Source organism: Bombus bifarius, unplaced genomic scaffold (genome assembly GCF_011952205.1).
Source record: "Bombus bifarius isolate JDL3187 unplaced genomic scaffold, Bbif_JDL3187 scf7180000009810_frag, whole genome shotgun sequence".
In the NCBI taxonomy this organism is placed as follows: domain Eukaryota; kingdom Metazoa; phylum Arthropoda; class Insecta; order Hymenoptera; family Apidae; genus Bombus; species Bombus bifarius.
Genome location: NW_022885349.1, coordinates 1 through 17073, shown reverse-complemented (window position 1 = coordinate 17073; position 17073 = coordinate 1). Strand labels below are relative to the sequence as shown.

The 17073-nt window shown below is 34.6% G+C and overlaps 1 long non-coding RNA gene and 1 pseudogene across 2 annotated transcripts; one reads left to right on the top strand and one right to left on the bottom strand.

The window, feature by feature from the left end:
• The first annotated feature begins 261 nt into the window (after positions 1–261).
• Positions 262–1147, top strand: LOC117215797 (annotated as a pseudogene).
• A 2006-nt stretch (positions 1148–3153) lies between these two features.
• On the bottom strand, positions 3154–16735 carry LOC117215796. 2 transcript variants are annotated; one of them, XR_004489220.1, is made up of 6 exons: positions 16037–16735; positions 15800–15895; positions 11660–11866; positions 10418–10566; positions 4477–4741; positions 3154–3306 (listed from the first exon to the last, which is right to left on the bottom strand). It is a non-coding gene; the product is annotated as an uncharacterized LOC117215796 (long non-coding RNA). The 2 variants fall into 2 exon arrangements; XR_004489221.1 differs by having other exon boundaries at positions 15800–15892.
• Between the last annotated feature and the right edge of the window lie 338 nt (positions 16736–17073).

Sequence of the window (17073 nt, the reverse complement as noted above, 5' to 3'; positions counted from 1 at the left end):
CGTGCGTGCGTGCGTGCAGGACCGAGCAGGAATGCATTGGCGAGGTTCAGAGTTGATCGAGACGTCGAAGCATAGAGTCGTTAGAATTGAGTTGCGAGTGTTGTCGAGTGTTAGAGTTGCTAGTGAGAGAGAGAGAGTTACCAAATAGTTGTCAAGTTATTTGATGTAAATACGAGCGTTGCATTTAGTTTTCCTGTTAATCAAACATCGTTTCTCTGTCTAACTAATATCTGTATTTTCAATCCATTATTAATAAATTATAATTAATCGGACAAAATTACACCTTTAATATATTCCGATATTACAATAACTTACCTTTTTCTACGTCAATGGACACGAAAGACGTTGAGTGAGGAATTAGAACAAGTGTGGATCGTTGGAAACCACTATGCTGCGGTCTACCATTCGTTTTACTCTATATATACCACGGAACAAAGGATAATTTTCACCGGCTTGGCTATGGCTACTGGTGTGGATCCAAGTATTCGGGCCATACTAGACGCTATGCAGAAGCAGAACGAAATCAAGTTAAGAAAACTGTTAAAGGAGACTATTAAAGCAGCGACTAGTCGGAGTTATCAGGGTAGTTTAGTTTCTAATAATTTGAACAAAAGCTTGGAGAAAACAGACGTTACTGTAGGAAATGAAGAAATGGTTTTGAAAGAATTTTCAAAAGAATTGCAGTCTAATGTAGAAAATTCTTATGAAAAGAAAGTATCAATTGACACCGCTTCACAGGATTATATTTTCATTAAAACAGATTTAATGTTTGATGTCAATAGCTCAACAGAATATCAGAAAGAGTCTGTGAAACGAAGGAAAGAAGATATTGCAGTATTGTATAATGATTTATCATCATCTTCGTCACAAGATACTCAAAATTTACAAGAATGGTTTGACAAAAAAAGTAAAAGTTTAGGAGAAGCAGAAAAAGATCATAACAAGAAGGATAATATTTCAATGAGAAATATTTTGGACGGCGATACAAATAAAGAAAACCAAATTGAAACGAAGGAATTAGAAGCAGTTAGTAAATCAACTGCTGAAAATGATACAAAATCAATAGACAACGTTGAACAAAATATATCGTTAGAATCCATACAAAAAGCAAGAGATAATGCTTACAATAATGAACATTTGCTTATAGAAGAAGACCAAATGATGACAGCGAAAAATGCGTGTGACACTACAGAATCAAAAACTTCAGCAGATCTTATGTCGAGAAATTTAGATGCTAATACACAAGAGAAGTCTTTAGAGAATAAAGATGACAAGAATCCATCTCCATCTATGTTAGATAGTAGTAAACGGAGCAGTCGTTATAATGTTGCTGCAAAGCCTGCTACTTCGCCAAAATTTGAAGAAATTGTTTATAATCAAACCAGACAATCAAACACAAATAAAATTTTGCGAAGCGCTTTATAGACGAAATTAATCGAAGACAAGTCTGAAATAATTAATAAACAAAAGGCATCGGAAAATGTAGAAAATAAATTTGCCAAAGAAGAAAAAAGAGGTGTTAAACAAAAATCAATTTCAGATAGTGAAACATAGTATATAATTTTATATTTTAAAAATATGAGGCATACTATTTAAGATTGTCATCGATTTAAAATCAAAGTATGAAAAGGATACCCTGGAGAGAGTAAAACACAGAATCATTCCAACTAAACATTCAGATCGTAGCGACACCTAGGTATCGTCTTACAATTAAATCTCGGTCTCGAATGGATTAAAATGAAATACATAATGCTATAATAATATAGGATAATAATATAGGAGAATAATAATATAGAAAAAAATACATGCTTTTAAACACCTTTAATATCGATCACATAAATTGTTATAATTCACAATGATTACGCATACATAAAAGACCCCTTGATAGTAAAATTTACGATCAAAAGGCAATTACGTATCGTTTAACAACATTTAATTTATAACACCTTTTAAACATTTAGACAGATTAACACATAACACTTCTTATATATAAACATCAATTCGAAGTTATCAGCTTGGAGAAATTGGTCGATTAATACCTGTAGATTGTCTGTCTCGATGAAAGAATTAAAGAGAGCAAAAACATGATAATGCCGCTAATATAATATTCCTTCTTTCTTGTATCTGTCTGCCTCTCAGGTCGTTTTACTAATTACAATAAGTAATTTCGACTTCTTTGCGCTCTCTTTTAACGCATTCGAGACCGAAAGAAATTCATATCAGTCAGTAGGCAAGGGTATAATATACATATTTTATATATAACTTATGTAGTAATGTATATATCATGTTAATTTCATATTTTTTTCAATATAGAATTATTATATATATATATATAACTGTACATAATACATTATAGAATAACATAGTATATAATTTTATATTTTAAAAATATGAGGCATACTATTTAAGATTGTCAGCAACAATTTAAGATTGAAAGCAGCGACTGATTTCCGTTGAGATAATAGGGGTGATTGAGTTTGTATAACACTGTGATTCACTGAATTATAAATTATATATTTCCAACACTTAGATTACACTGACGTAGAGAAATAAATAGTTAACAACTTGTCGCACGAAGATGTGATAGATATGTACGCTAGAGCAGGGCTCTTATAATGGAAATTAATGTATTAATGGACTTAGCACTATAATATATTTAGGAGAGAAGATGTATGTTCGACAACACCGAGAACCGACAAAAGATTTTCGTGAAGTATGCGACTCTCGCGCTATGTGTAGACTGCCGCGTTAGGCGTTAGTTTTTAGACTGTCTGTCGCTCTTTTTCTAATACGGAAGAAAAGTTCGGTGTGGGTGTGCCCCTGTGCCTAAAGAACGCGGATTCGTTGTTCCCACTTTCGTTAGGAAAAGTGAGGGTAACGAACCGCGGTGTCGATTGGTCATGACCTGCACTACTGCTCGAAGGGATGAGTAGGAAGTCTCCTACCATCGTGGTGGATAGATGACTGTGTGCGTGAGGAAAACATAGCTTGTTTTATTAGAGGGCTATTCGGATTTTCCTAATGGGTGCATACCCGCTTTCTCCGTGTTTTAAGTACGCCTAATAAACCCAAGGACCTCTCTAAAAACCGACTGTGTTTCGAGAATATTTTTAAGCTTTAGAAATTCTTCAAGACAAACGGATTGAAGACACATGGCGAAACAATACAGGGAAGTGAAAGTTATGGTGGGTCCTTAGGTTTATTGAGGGTCGAAGTGACGTTACGCAGGCTGGTTGTTGTCCGGTGGCGCGAGCTGGCGCGGGCTGGCGTGCAGATGTTTTAGGCGGCGTAACAACAAGGAAGATCCTAGAAAATGAGAAGGGTGGATTAGAAGAACGAAGAAAACTCGAAGAAGATACAAAAGAAGAAACTACAGAGACAGAAGTCAATTCAAAAGGTATATTAAATAATAAGTGCGATTTACTTGATACCGAAAGAGCTATTGAAATTAATGATACGGTTCAAGATATTAAATTTACTGAAGGTAGAAGCCGCACTCAAAATGATATGGAAGATGTAGTAGAAGATTCACAAGAATTATCTAATAAAAGTAAGTTATCAGAAATAAGGATTGCACTTAACAAAATTGAATATACAAAAACTATTTTACGGAATAAAAAGAATTCATTAGAAAGAGAAAGAGGAGTAAGGGAAAAGAAGAAAATGTACAGACAGAAATTATTTCAAAAAATATATCAGATGATAAATGTGATTTGCTTTAGAAAAAAAAAAAAAAAATATTATCCACAAACTACATTAGGAATTTATCTATTTTAGTGAGGAGAAAGAGAAAGGATAGAGGAGTTGATCAATAGACTGTGGATTTTGAAGCGTTTATGAAAAACTTACAATTTTAATAAAATATTCAATGTAAAGTCTTTGTTATAATATTCAGATAGATAGATGAAAAAAATACTGAATTTGCATAATTACTCATGGCTTATTGATCAATCATGCGACTCGTTCAGAGGTAACTCGAGTTGTAAAGGCGACAATTTATTAAAAATGGTATATCTGACGTACGATGCATTTGCTCATGTTAAACTATTTAAATAAGTATAAAAATCACGCGAAAAAAATCTACTGAAAATAATGTTGAACTAGTTAATAATAATAAATCATATAGTGAAACACAAACCTTAAATCAAGATTTTAAGTTCAAAAAAAAAAAAAAAGAAAGAAGAAGAAAGAAGTTGATAAAATGACAGCAATAAAATGACCAAAAATTGAATTACGATCCCGAGCATCAACTCGCTGATCTTCAAGTAGAATGTTCCGACAAAGACAGGACGACACAAGAGTTCGAGAAGCACATAGAGGACATGAAGGAGGAAGTGCAAAAATTAGAATTGCAACTCGACGAGTTACAAAAAAAAGAAAAACACACACGCACGTAAAAAGAGTTCAATCTTTTGGAATACAAATGGAAGAACTAACAATAAAATTAGAAGAAATAACACAGAAGAAATAAGTCACCAATATGAAATTGCCTGATGGCTGATGTTGATCGTTGACGTTTATAATGATTGAATTTCGTCCACGGCGCCATCTGGATCCTTGTTGAAAAATTAAAATAGCCGCAACAGCACCATTGAGCTCATCACGTTTGTTGGTGAGTCGAGGAGCTGGAGGATTTCTCATCCTCAAGGACATAAATTTCACCGGTTCCGGTAATGTTTTTTACATGGTCCAAGCATTCGAAATCACAACATCGCTTTCCAAGACGAAATTTCCTGCATGGCTGTAGTAAACAGAAATCAATCAATTGTACAGATCAATCGTCACTCGACTGCTCGAGAATTCAGGTCATCCAGAGAATAGAATAGAGACGTGGAAAAATGTAGTGCGATCATCGCAGTGGGAGGAAATAGGGGGATAGGGACCAAATGAATGAACGAGATGTTAAGGACAACTGACGACAAGTTCTTCTTTTGTCGAGAATTGCATGTTTGTGAATGGTTTGTGGGTGGTTAGGTGGAGAGAATTGAAGAGTTTGGAGGTGACTGGAAGAGTGTTTTGGGCAAGGTAGATTGCAGGATGGTTGCGGTAGCATTGTGTTAATTATGGGTTTGTACATGTAATCTTTGTATGTATCACTACATAGAACCTAACGTATATTTTTAATAATACATCAGAGTTTTAGTTATTTCATAGCTATGAATTTTATACTCTATAATCTTGACGTTTTATTTCACAGAAGCGTTTGAATATCCATAAAAATTAAATGAACCAATGTATTCATTATCTTATAGAGAAGATATATTATTTTTAATTATGTTCCAATTATTTATCATGATCCTGATTTCCTTATTCTGAAAATTTGAAAGGAAGTTTTGTAGTTTGATACTTTCAGCGACAAAGGGTCAATATTGCTTTAGTATATTTCGTCACATATACATGTATATCTATATATCCACCGAAAATGCGCTCTTGTAGACAAACGCTCGATTCGCGTCATAGCTTTTAAAGCTTGTCGCATCTCAATCAGTTGGAAAAAGTTTTTCCTGTAGCATATTTTATTTTTACGAATCAACAAGGTCTTTGTTTATTTCCTTCTTTTTTTTGCTCCAATTCCCCCATTGTTTTTTCAAGGATAGTATTTCAGAGCCATTAGTCAAGTTCATTGTAACAATAAACGTACGTTTCGGAAACATTTTGTGCTGTGAAACAGAATACACTAAAGTTTGAAGGTCACATCGATTTTCGAAAGTTTATAAATGGAGGTGTATGACAGTATCACCAGCTGTTGCTGTCCCCAAGCGCCAAAATACGTTCTGACTACTATTTTATGTATCTCACAGAAGTATGTCTTCATTCATCATCTCCCATGCCATCCACCAACGTGTTCTTAACATGTTATCTCCTAGTAAAATATTGATGTTGAGTCAGATATCCAACTGAATAATCTTTTCGGTGTCTACTATAAGACATTTAAAACCAAGGCTCGTACACACGTGTGCTTATACGTCAGATGTAATACTTAACAGGAAACCTGCTTATATTAATATTAAATTTATGCATAGTAGGATGTTCGACCTTTGTAAAAATGAAATTATAATACATACAGTTTCACCGTGGAAAAGTGAATCTTTCTAGCATGTCCACGCAAATGCAGGGTAGGGGAGGACTGTGCATGCACCAAACAACTTTACGTTCGTAATTTTTCACACAAATGTACAACTGTAGGGAAAAAATTATCTCTGATTTTTCGGATGTTAGGAATCGACAATATCGCATAACGGAATGCTGTGTTCTACGTATTCTATTTTTGTTACGAAAGTGGTACAAACGAAGTCCACATAAGAATAGTACAACAAAATCGGTTGAGGTTAGGTTATCGTGCAGATATCGCGGCTTTTGCATTGCAAATCACGCAACTGCCAGTCTCGTCGTTCCTTGTAAACGAAAGAAAGGTATTGTAATCGGTCGGAATTAACATAAAACTCGTCGCATGCGACCATATGGCCTGAATGGTGAATAAACGAGAGTAGAGCGCGAGCTATGTGATTCTAACCGTTTAGGCGGAAACTAATGATTGTAACCAGAGCCGAGATATATGCCAATATTACTTTGCTCGACAAAGCGTATAAGATGAGGAGAGAATCGCGATAAGGTAGAACAAGAGACAGATATTCTCTACGTAAAGCAAGTCTGTCAACTAGATTGAAATCCTATAGCTATAACTACAGTGAATCCATATTCTGGCGAATTGTCTTTTCACAAATGAAGCTTCTGAAGAACGGAATTGATACAATAACTACTGTTCATTCATAACTACTGTTGTAAGAGTCTATATATTTGTCTATCTATATCTATATATATATCGATCTATATATATTTGTCAGAATGTCATTTTATCAAAAAACCCATCCTCTGTAATCATAGTTTATTGATTATTATAATCATTATTAATTTAACATTTTTGTGTACATACAAAATTTAAATTATACCTCGCTTGAGAACAAAAATTCTATTTATTTTCCTAACATGTACTAATAATTATTGATCAAACTAGAAAAAGCTGGAGGAGATTACTTAGGAAGATTACTTAGCATCTTATATTCCTATATTTATGTATAGTAAAATGGCTTGTATCCATTTTCATGAATTATAACTGACATTTCAAAGCATTCATGTAGATATGTAACTCTCGTTAATTAATAATTTAACAATGCGTCATGAAACGTATCATTTTCGTTTCTTCCTTTGTTTCGTTATACACAGGAACGAATTTGTAAATAAAGATGTATAATCAACGATAACATATGACAGCGAGTATAATAACTGTCAGCAAAGGAAGAGGTCGGTAAAATGATTGTGGTTCAGTGTATCGGTAAATAAGCTTTGACAGACGTTGCCGGGGGACTCGGTGTCGGTGAAACCGCGTCGATGAAATGATTGTCAGTAATTTAAAGATAACCCAATTTATTGATCTGTCTCCCTTTCATGGCGTTGTACGTCTCTCTATAAAACATATTCTACCTCGGAGGGCTGAAAAATTTAACTTGGTCTCACTGGACTGGACTGTAAGTAAGAAAATTGAAATGCAAAATCCACGTGTGAGCGCAACGGTTTAGATGGAAAGTTCGATAGGACAATTATATATATTAGCCTGAAAGAAAGCTCGTGGCTTCGCACGCAACACGTAATTTCCCTCGCTGAAATAATCCTATTACAACGATACGATTTAAAATTTTCCTTAACAGACCTCGCAATGTAATTCTTCATCTACAATTTTTTATTCGGCCTGAAACAAGAGACTTTCGAAGCCTTATAGAGTCTCGCGAATCTAAAAGTCAGGTTTCAACGTATTTTCGCGTCTTATTCTATAATACTGAAGACATTAAAGGTGTTAACGATTATTGTCTCACTATGTACGTACATCAAACGAGTACTTACGTAAGAGACGAATGGAAATGGAAACAGCCGAGAATAATTGAAGATAATTTGAATACGTTCCAGGCTATAATACAATTTCTCGTGAACCGTAATTGATTCGCAGAAGGGAATTGCTGCTTCTCACGACTAGCAAAGTGTTTCGCAAAAAAAAAAAAAAAAAGTAAAGAAAAATGGTATCGGAAGGATAGAAAAAAAGCGGTGGCCTACATCAAGCAATCTTCATGCCGATAATGCATTTATTATTCAGTTCGTTCATTTTCTATCGCGTAACAGACACTGGGATAACTGACAGAACGAGCGTATAAATCTTGCATCTCTCGACCTGACTTCTCCCGATGGAAAAATATTTACTGGTCTGGAATCGTGCATCGCTAATTAGTAAAAAGTAATAAGCAAGAAAGCAATTATACTACCGGATTGGTATTTCTATTTTATTGGAGATTAATTAACCTGAGTAAACCAACAAAAACTTATCGAAAATCAATCGAAATTAAATCACCTTTTCAAACAGGCTATAAATAGCCAACTAATATTTGCAGTAATAAACTTCACTTTCGAATAAAGTATACGCTCTATAAATTGTAAATTGATAATTTCGTTATTATATCATTTTTCTTAATCTAAACTGAATTCAGTGAAAAGAGCTTTCAATTGAATTACACACTTCATTAGTTTATGAATTATATTCGTTACCATACGTACAAAAGAAGGTTGACTGGTTTAAAAATTCAAAGGGTAGAACCTCCAAGCTCACGATTGGAAACAGATTCAGTTCAATGGTTTAATTTGCCATTTAATTGAATTCTCTGGCAATTTCAGCGAACTGTGGGCTTTAGAAGTGTCCAGCATTCAAAGGCAAGACCTCCTCCATCTTTCTCTTTCTTTCAGTTCCAACCTCAAGTAATTGACCTGTTAATTCGACGCTATATTTACATGCTCGCAAGGGATTCAGACGACTTCATTGCGTTAAATTCGCAATTTAGCAAACACGAATGTCTCAATCAATTTGTAGTTCGAAACAAATAAAAGATAATCAATTTATCAAAATAACAATCGATATGTTCAATGCATTTGTCGATGCATTTGATCGTTATGTTCATTTAGCATTTTTATAATAAAAGCGTAGAACACATGTACATACACATAATATTCCATGAAATGATTTATACAGACTATGAGTCTCGTTTTATCATATTATAAAAGAATGAATTTTTCCCAATAAATGTAACTTCATACAAAATCTCGTTTAAAAAATTCAGTTTTTATTCTCATCAAATTAATTTAATATCGGAATATGTCATTTTAGTCGTTATAAAAATTTTATGTCAAAAAGCGTTCGCAGATACATATATAAATAAATGTCCAATCCTATGCATTTATTTAAGCTGAAATCTGAACTTAAATATTTATTAACAATATTCTGACGAATATGTAATGAAAGATAAAAGCAGCTTTATTTTTTTTATAGGATGGCTCATGTTTTTTATTCATTTTATGTTTTTCGTTGTCAGCGCGTAACTACCTATCAGCCGCATGAATGCCAGGTTTTACTACTCAGAAGCGAAGAAGCGAAGAAGCAAATATACGTTACCTTGCATGGAAAAACGTTAGATACATATAAAAGTCATAACGTAGCTATTTACACATGGGGAATATTTATTTTTGTATGAAATATTTTTGCTTCTGAATTCTCATTATAAATGTACGTCCATTTCCTACGTTAAAGTACGTCTCTGCTTTGAAAACCTTCATTTAAATATAACGGTTAACAAAATATTATTAGAGAAATATTAAAACGAGACGCTAAAAGAACATTTTAATAAAGTACAAATGATTATTTGTTCTTTGTTAAATTACACTGCTGTAACTCTAATTTTATTAAATTCAAAATGAATCATTTATAAACTGAACCGGAATATAAAATTTTATTCCGCAAAAATCATAAAGTTGAAAGTTAGGAACGAATAACAAATGAATAACCTAGTTTCATTAAAAGGCACGTGTACGCCAATCCGCGTAATAACTTTGACACTCCAATTATTATAAAATATGTATCCTTAAGGGATTTTTTTGCGCGAATGCAAAATACTTTTCATACGTGCAACTGAATAAATGGGGCGTGATTTTCAATATTTCCTTTTGTAGAATTTATAACAAAGTAACTTTTTCACAAATGTTTTCGCTAACATTTTTACAACGTAAATGTCTTCTTTTGTAATTAATAATTTCAACATTTCTCTGAACAGTTTCGTTGCGATAAAAAAAATATACAAAGCTTATGACGTGCTTGTTTAAAAATATTTATACGGAACAAGACTTTGAATTTGTCAGACCAATCGTTCTAACGAACGAATAAATTAAACGACTCGTAACAAAGAATTATTCCTGTCCATGTTTCTCTTTGTAAAAGTAATTCAAGGCAAGTTAGATGAATCGCTGTGTACCCTATTCGCATTAACGGTGTGCTTTAGTTTCTCTCTGGTTGTGTTAAGTGTTTAAGTAATGAGCATATACTCACTACGGGCGGGTTGCATACGATCGATATGCACCACTTCAGCCTCGAATTGTAGCAGACGCAGAAACTGCAAACCGAAGGCCCCGGCTCAAACGTAAGATCATGTCGAATGGTTTCTCCTTGAAAGTCAGCACAGCGGTTGTTTATAGCATCTGAAAACGATTCTCAGCTTGAATATCTTTGCCATTCGACGGTCGTACGCGCAGTTACGTTAACCGTTTCAACGCCACTCAGCGTGATCATGCTGTACGCATAGTGTGGTGAACTGTGTCGCGATGTTTGGTTACGATTGTCAATTCACAGCGCGCTCGGTTCCGAACGTAGCTTGTCGCTAGTCTATCAGAGTTTCCTCTCGTAATTACTTTTCTTTCAAATAATCGTAAACCAAATAAAGAAAAAACTAATGTATAAATTACCTCTTGAATTGGAAAACCAATTACAGAACGTCACACAAACAAAAGGTAAAGCACGAATATTTGGCAACCTTTTGACTCTTTAGTGTAACGTTTCTGATATAGCTGATGAAGTGAAGCGTGAACGCGTTGAAAGGTATGTTTCGACAAAAAAAAAAGAGCAGTGCAATCGAGTTGATCGGCACTTCTCGTAAATAAATAAACGAAGCGCTATTGCGCTTCATGGTACAATCCGATACGGATTTTTAAAACATCCCTGATACTGAAACGGCTAATAGCGTTACGAAAACGATCGTGCCAGGAAATTTTTGATCAACGGATCCGCATTGCGGCTGCCACGATGCTTCTACGTAGCATTGATGCTTTATCGATGAAGCACGATTGAAATTGGATATTCGATTTCTTACTGGGGAGAGAGTTTTCATATCGTGTTTACTGTTTCACTTCGCAAGTGTGCTTTACAGTATACGTTAGAACTTGAAATCGAGCTATTTGAGTTAAAGTCGCTTGTAGCTTGAAATGACGTTTAAAGGATATAAGAATAATAGAAGGCTAAAATTCAAAAGTGTATATATACATTACTAATATATAATGCCTATAATATATAATATAATAAATAATAATGCCTATATATCGACTAATTTATCAATTAATTAAATCCGTGTATATCAAGTTTTCTATAATTTAGTACTTTCGTGTAACTACAGAAATTTGATGCAATATAAAACTTGATTAAAACAGCGATTCATTAGGAAACGAGAATAATGATGCAAATATTTTTTGTAGCCATTATATAGGATTTCGATCGCATAATTAATCAGTATCAACTTACCAGTCTTTAACGGAAGAACAAAAAGAAGGGCAGGCGGTACACAGACCGCAATCATGATCATTTTCAAGTAGAATCTCAAACTGCCGTACATCTTTGAAAACTTCGTTAGTCGTAAGGGATCAAAGGATGATGTCCGCGCTGCGGAAAATAGATGAGAAGCGGCTATTTCAACAACCACCGTGTAGGTACTGCACTAGCCAGAAGTATCTGCGACAGAAATCAGAATACACTCGTTTTCGCATGGTTGGATCAATTTCGCGTGGGACTAACCTGATTGAACCTAACGCGGGATAATTGCTCAACTCACGACCTTAACCAGCCCGCTTGATTCTCTGTAAATGCTTGAAATTGACGCTTGGATTCTTTCCAGATTAACTAGCTTTGCCCTCCCCCCCCCCTCCCGTTATCTATTTTCTTAGATCGACTTAAACTGCCGCAACATATTATCTTTCTTCTTTTCTTTTCTTTTCTTTTCTTTTGATCTTTTAAAGCCCTAAATCGCTGGCTATTATATTTTGTACACTCAATTACTCTGTAAGTCATAAGTACATATGTTTTACAACGTTATTTGTCATATTTCAGTTAAACCCCAGAAAAGCCAGAAATATATTTGCAGCGTGTTTTAACGCGTCCCTGGCAAAGATCTCAAAAACGAGTTGCGACACAATTTAAAGCGACAAATAGCACCGCGTATCTCGTTGTGGTAACACACGGTTCGCCAGCTTTTTAAAAGCGCTCTCCGTTTGCTTTTTCCTCTCTTCCCTGTCTCTTCGTTTTTTCTTAACGAGCAAAACCATTTTCGCGAGGACGAGAGTACGGAAATGACGTACTGGCAATTTTGTTTTGCGATAATACAAGCAGCTCGGTTTCAGTGAATTAAACTTGGCCCCAAGCTTCTACTTATCCCTACCTTCCTTTCCTTTATTTTCCCTTCTATATCGGTTTTGCGGTTTTCCACATTTCCATCACAATAAACCATGTTTTTTCTCGATTTTACATGTTAGCCAATGATTCGCGGCAAAAGCGTCGACTGTAAAGATATTTGTAGTTGCAATAGCAACAAGTATGTTTTCTCAAATAGAAAATATTGGGAGCGTACACGCTGGCAAAACAATTCATGAATAGCTCGTCCTCTGCTTGTTATTTGTTTCGATACTGTTAGCAAACAAATTCATGAAACATACTGGTATAGCGTAAAATGAACATAAAAGTTTTGCGTACACTTGAGAGCTGAACTTTGGCTGTTATACGTATATTATATATATACGCACACAGTTATGTATATGTATATATATATAGAAAATTCCTTAGAACTTTGAGCTTAATAACATATTAAAATCATTAACATTAAGGAGGTGAACTTTACTTACCAATTACCAAAGTTTCTTCCGCCAAATAATACATAAAAATTGAAAAAGATAATGTAACTAGTTTTAACTTTTTTTTGTGTTATAATTTGAATCACTCGATTTATCCGACTGAGGATGGTCGATCGCAATCTCAATTTATACATATTCTCATCGCATGAAATAGATCACATGAGGGATTTTCAAAAGTCGATGGAATATTAATGGCGATTAATTATTTACAGGTGTATTCTGTGCGGCTAAAGCAGACACCTAATGAATTATTGAGTACCAGGAATGTTAGCGGTAAACAGGATTGCGGCTATGAATGATTCTCTAATGTGTATATTAGAGATGAATTTGATAATTTATCCTCATAATATGCAATCCGCTTTTAAGTGTAAATCATAATTAACAATTTCTGTTTGATCAAATATGAAGAGTGGATAAATCGATACGCTTAAATCAATATTAGAATTTCTTAACATTTTTATCAAATATTTTAGCACTGTAGAAACATCGTAGTAGAGAAATATTAGGTTGTTCCAAAAGTTTCTTTCGTTTTATAAGAAAGTAATAGATGTACAACATTTTTCGTTTTATATTATTTTATTGAATTACGTGTGATCCACCTTTTTCCAATTTAATATAAAATAATATAGAATAACATAACTGTCATTTCTTTATAAAACGAAAGAAACTTGGGACAACCTAATAGGAATTTACTTTTATTATCCATTATAAAAATGGATTGTTAATCCTCTAGGAGATACGAACAATATAATTACAATTAATAAGGAATAAGTTAGCATAACTTAAACCAGCTTTTGCAGAAGGCTATTAGCTAAAGATGTTTATTAAACAATGACAACATGAATTTTCTTAAGTACCCCATTTGGTACTTAATCTACTTCGTAAGTACTGTGTGTCCTAGCCTTCAAAGGATGCAATTTTAACCAGAATGTTTCACATTACTTACCCGTATTATTTCCTTGTAATATAATTTATATTTACATTATCTACGCGTTACGTTACATTCTACGCGTTAGTGTAATGTGATTTTTATTTCTAATCGAAGTTATTCAAAGTTTGTAGTATCTCAATAAAAAATTAACAGCCTGCAAAAACTTCACAGAAGCATTAGTATCTTCGAAACTATTGAATTCAAATGGCTAATATTCTTTAACAATATGCACTCGACGACCTTTATCGAGAGAAGTATGTGACGTAATAGTTAAACTTTCAATTCATATACATATATCGTTTATGAAAAAGTAGTCATTCTGCTTTTGTGATCTGTGACACACTATAAATTCTCATAAGCTAACTAACGCGTAATCTTCTGTAACGTATTAATATAATATAGGTATGTATATCTCGACTTTGAGCAACCAATTGGTGATAAATAAGCTTTAGTACATACTTTTTACACGTAACAAGAGACCAGTTAACATCTCTGCTCTTAAAAGAAAAACGAAAGAAACTCTGAAAAGCTGCAGGGTTCAGGTCGAATAACACCAGCTCAGATAAATGACCCTCTAACTTACCTTTGTCCTCATCGACGTCAGTGATTTTAAAGCTAGTTATAAAGTGCACTTCTCAGCCAGCGTCCACGGCAGTCAATATTATTTAACGGGTCCTAACGCGATGTAAAAAGGGAAAAAGGAGGAAAGAAGGAACAGGGAAGCAAAGAGAAGAAACGAATTTTTCATTTTCTCGAAACTGGATCAAGTTTCAGGCTGCTCGCCAAAGAGTCTGTAGCTAACTAGACAAGATTAGACAAACCACGCTTTAAAATTTCCACAGAACTATAATAATCCTCGAAATCAATACGATTCGTCGATCCATCGCCTGATTAAAAAATGAGATAGGATGAAGCTCACTAGTCGGCCTTTGAACTTTCAATAGTGCTTACGGCTCGTATACTCTAGTTTGAATGCTACAATGTAAGCCAAGTCAGCTGTAACTAGCGTTCGCGTGATTGTCGCTATCTATTATTCACGCGTTACACGTTCACCAGACAAACGCGTCTACCGGTTGACATTGTTTTCTGTCCTGAGTTTCAAAGCAATTATGTTGCTTCGTGTAATCAGATCTCGCCAAACTAACGATAAGTTCTTGTTTGATCTTACACAGTTACTAAAACTATACAAGTTAAACCAATCTAGCCTAAACAAGTAATGTCGTTATATATTCTTTTTTAAATCTATATATTGTTTAATAAACCGTGGTTAGGATATAGTAGCTGACAAAAATATTCGGACAAATATATTTGTAGAAACATTTTAGGAGTGTATTATGCATAGTGGCACCATTTAATACTGTACTGTGACTATCATGGTCGTGTTGGTATTATTCGAAACTAATCTGAAAATCTGTATGGAATTTGTAAGATATTTAGTACGAGTACTGTGCATTACTGATATGTACACAACCGAGACGAGATAACGAAGGTACTGCTCTCCATCGTTCATCGCTACGCGTTGCTAGTAGCAACGTATAATGCATATATATCTCGCAAAGACCATAAAAGTACCCAATGGAACCACGTTTAATATTTGATAATAATGTCCCATTACAGTTTCGTCATTTTCAATTGATTAAACACGACCCTCTCTTTAAAAATTAGAAGATAAAATACGTAATACAAATCTACTCGAAATCTTTTAAACCTTACGGACGACTACTTATGGTCTTTAAAAGCAGCAGGGATTAGCAGAATATTAACTGCGGATTTTTCTCGAGAGGCTCGTAAGGATGAACAGCGACGAGTATCTAGAAGCTATGTACTCACCTGGTCAAGGAGACTCCAACACCAAGGACGTTGGAAGTTTCGAGAAGCGATGATGGAAACTGAAGTAGCACGTCAGGTCAACTCCGGCGAAAACTGCTAAAGAAAGAAAAATCCAACTAATTTGTTTCCAACAATAAAATGAAATTAATTTGTTTCACAAATTATTAACTGGATATTATTAAAAAATTATTCAAAATTCGCTTGATTGATTCACGGCCCGGGACATTTGGGTCATACCATTTTGGTAATGGACGAAAATGGCAGAAGGAAGAACGACCGTTTTTTTCATATTTCTCTTTCCCCGGGAAACGATGGAATGCCCGAGCACCTTGTTTCATTTCTTCTCGACATCAATTTCAATCTTTTTAAACGAAATATAATCTGAACGATGAAAAGTTCATTCAAATAATGCTCCGCGCCAGACACTCACGAAAATTAAGAAGAAACACGGAAAATTCGCGAATAAAACGGATTTCTTTGTCCCAGTGAGATAATAAATCTCGTACACGTATTGGTTTTTAAAATCAATATATCCACCAATGTGCACTCGTTTAACAAGGGTGATGGAACGTGCCAAAAATCTCTCAAGAGGGTCTTGGCAACGGAAGTGTCGAAAATGTCACAATTATGAATGAAAAATTCGAATAGTTGCTGATTTTACAGTCGAAACCGATAAAGAACTCCAGATATTCCCCCAATTAATTTACAATAAATTCGCGAAAATGATCGATTGCTGACGTCATTGTATTCTAGAAAGATTGTAAAACGATAAGAATTTATTGAAAAAACTTATATTCGATGATAACACTTCTAATAAGAGTACTAAGAGGAGCGATTCTGTACTCACCTTCCTGCCTCGAAGTACCGAACGCAATTAACCGTCCGCCCAGGATGGAACCGTTCGGAACTTTTGTAAGTCACTGCACGGCCGCTGCCTAGGGTGGAAATGCAATAGATATAAGTGCAGAGCGCGTGAGCGAACTAAAAACGCGATAGAGAAGTAGAGAGAGGATGTTCCGTCCTTGTCTAATGACGCGCACTTGTACAGGAAATATGTAACAGCGGTATACGAGCAGCGTCAGTGTCCACTAGTGTGCATGCCTGATTAAACATGGACAGGAAGTATCTATACATGGTGTTCTCTTTCTATTTCCATGTTGCATCCATCTTTCTATATCCATGTTGCATTAGGAGGAGAGTCGTATTTCGGAACGTCATCGGAACATATTATACCTTGTATGTGATTATTTTGAACACAATGGGTGAGTATATTA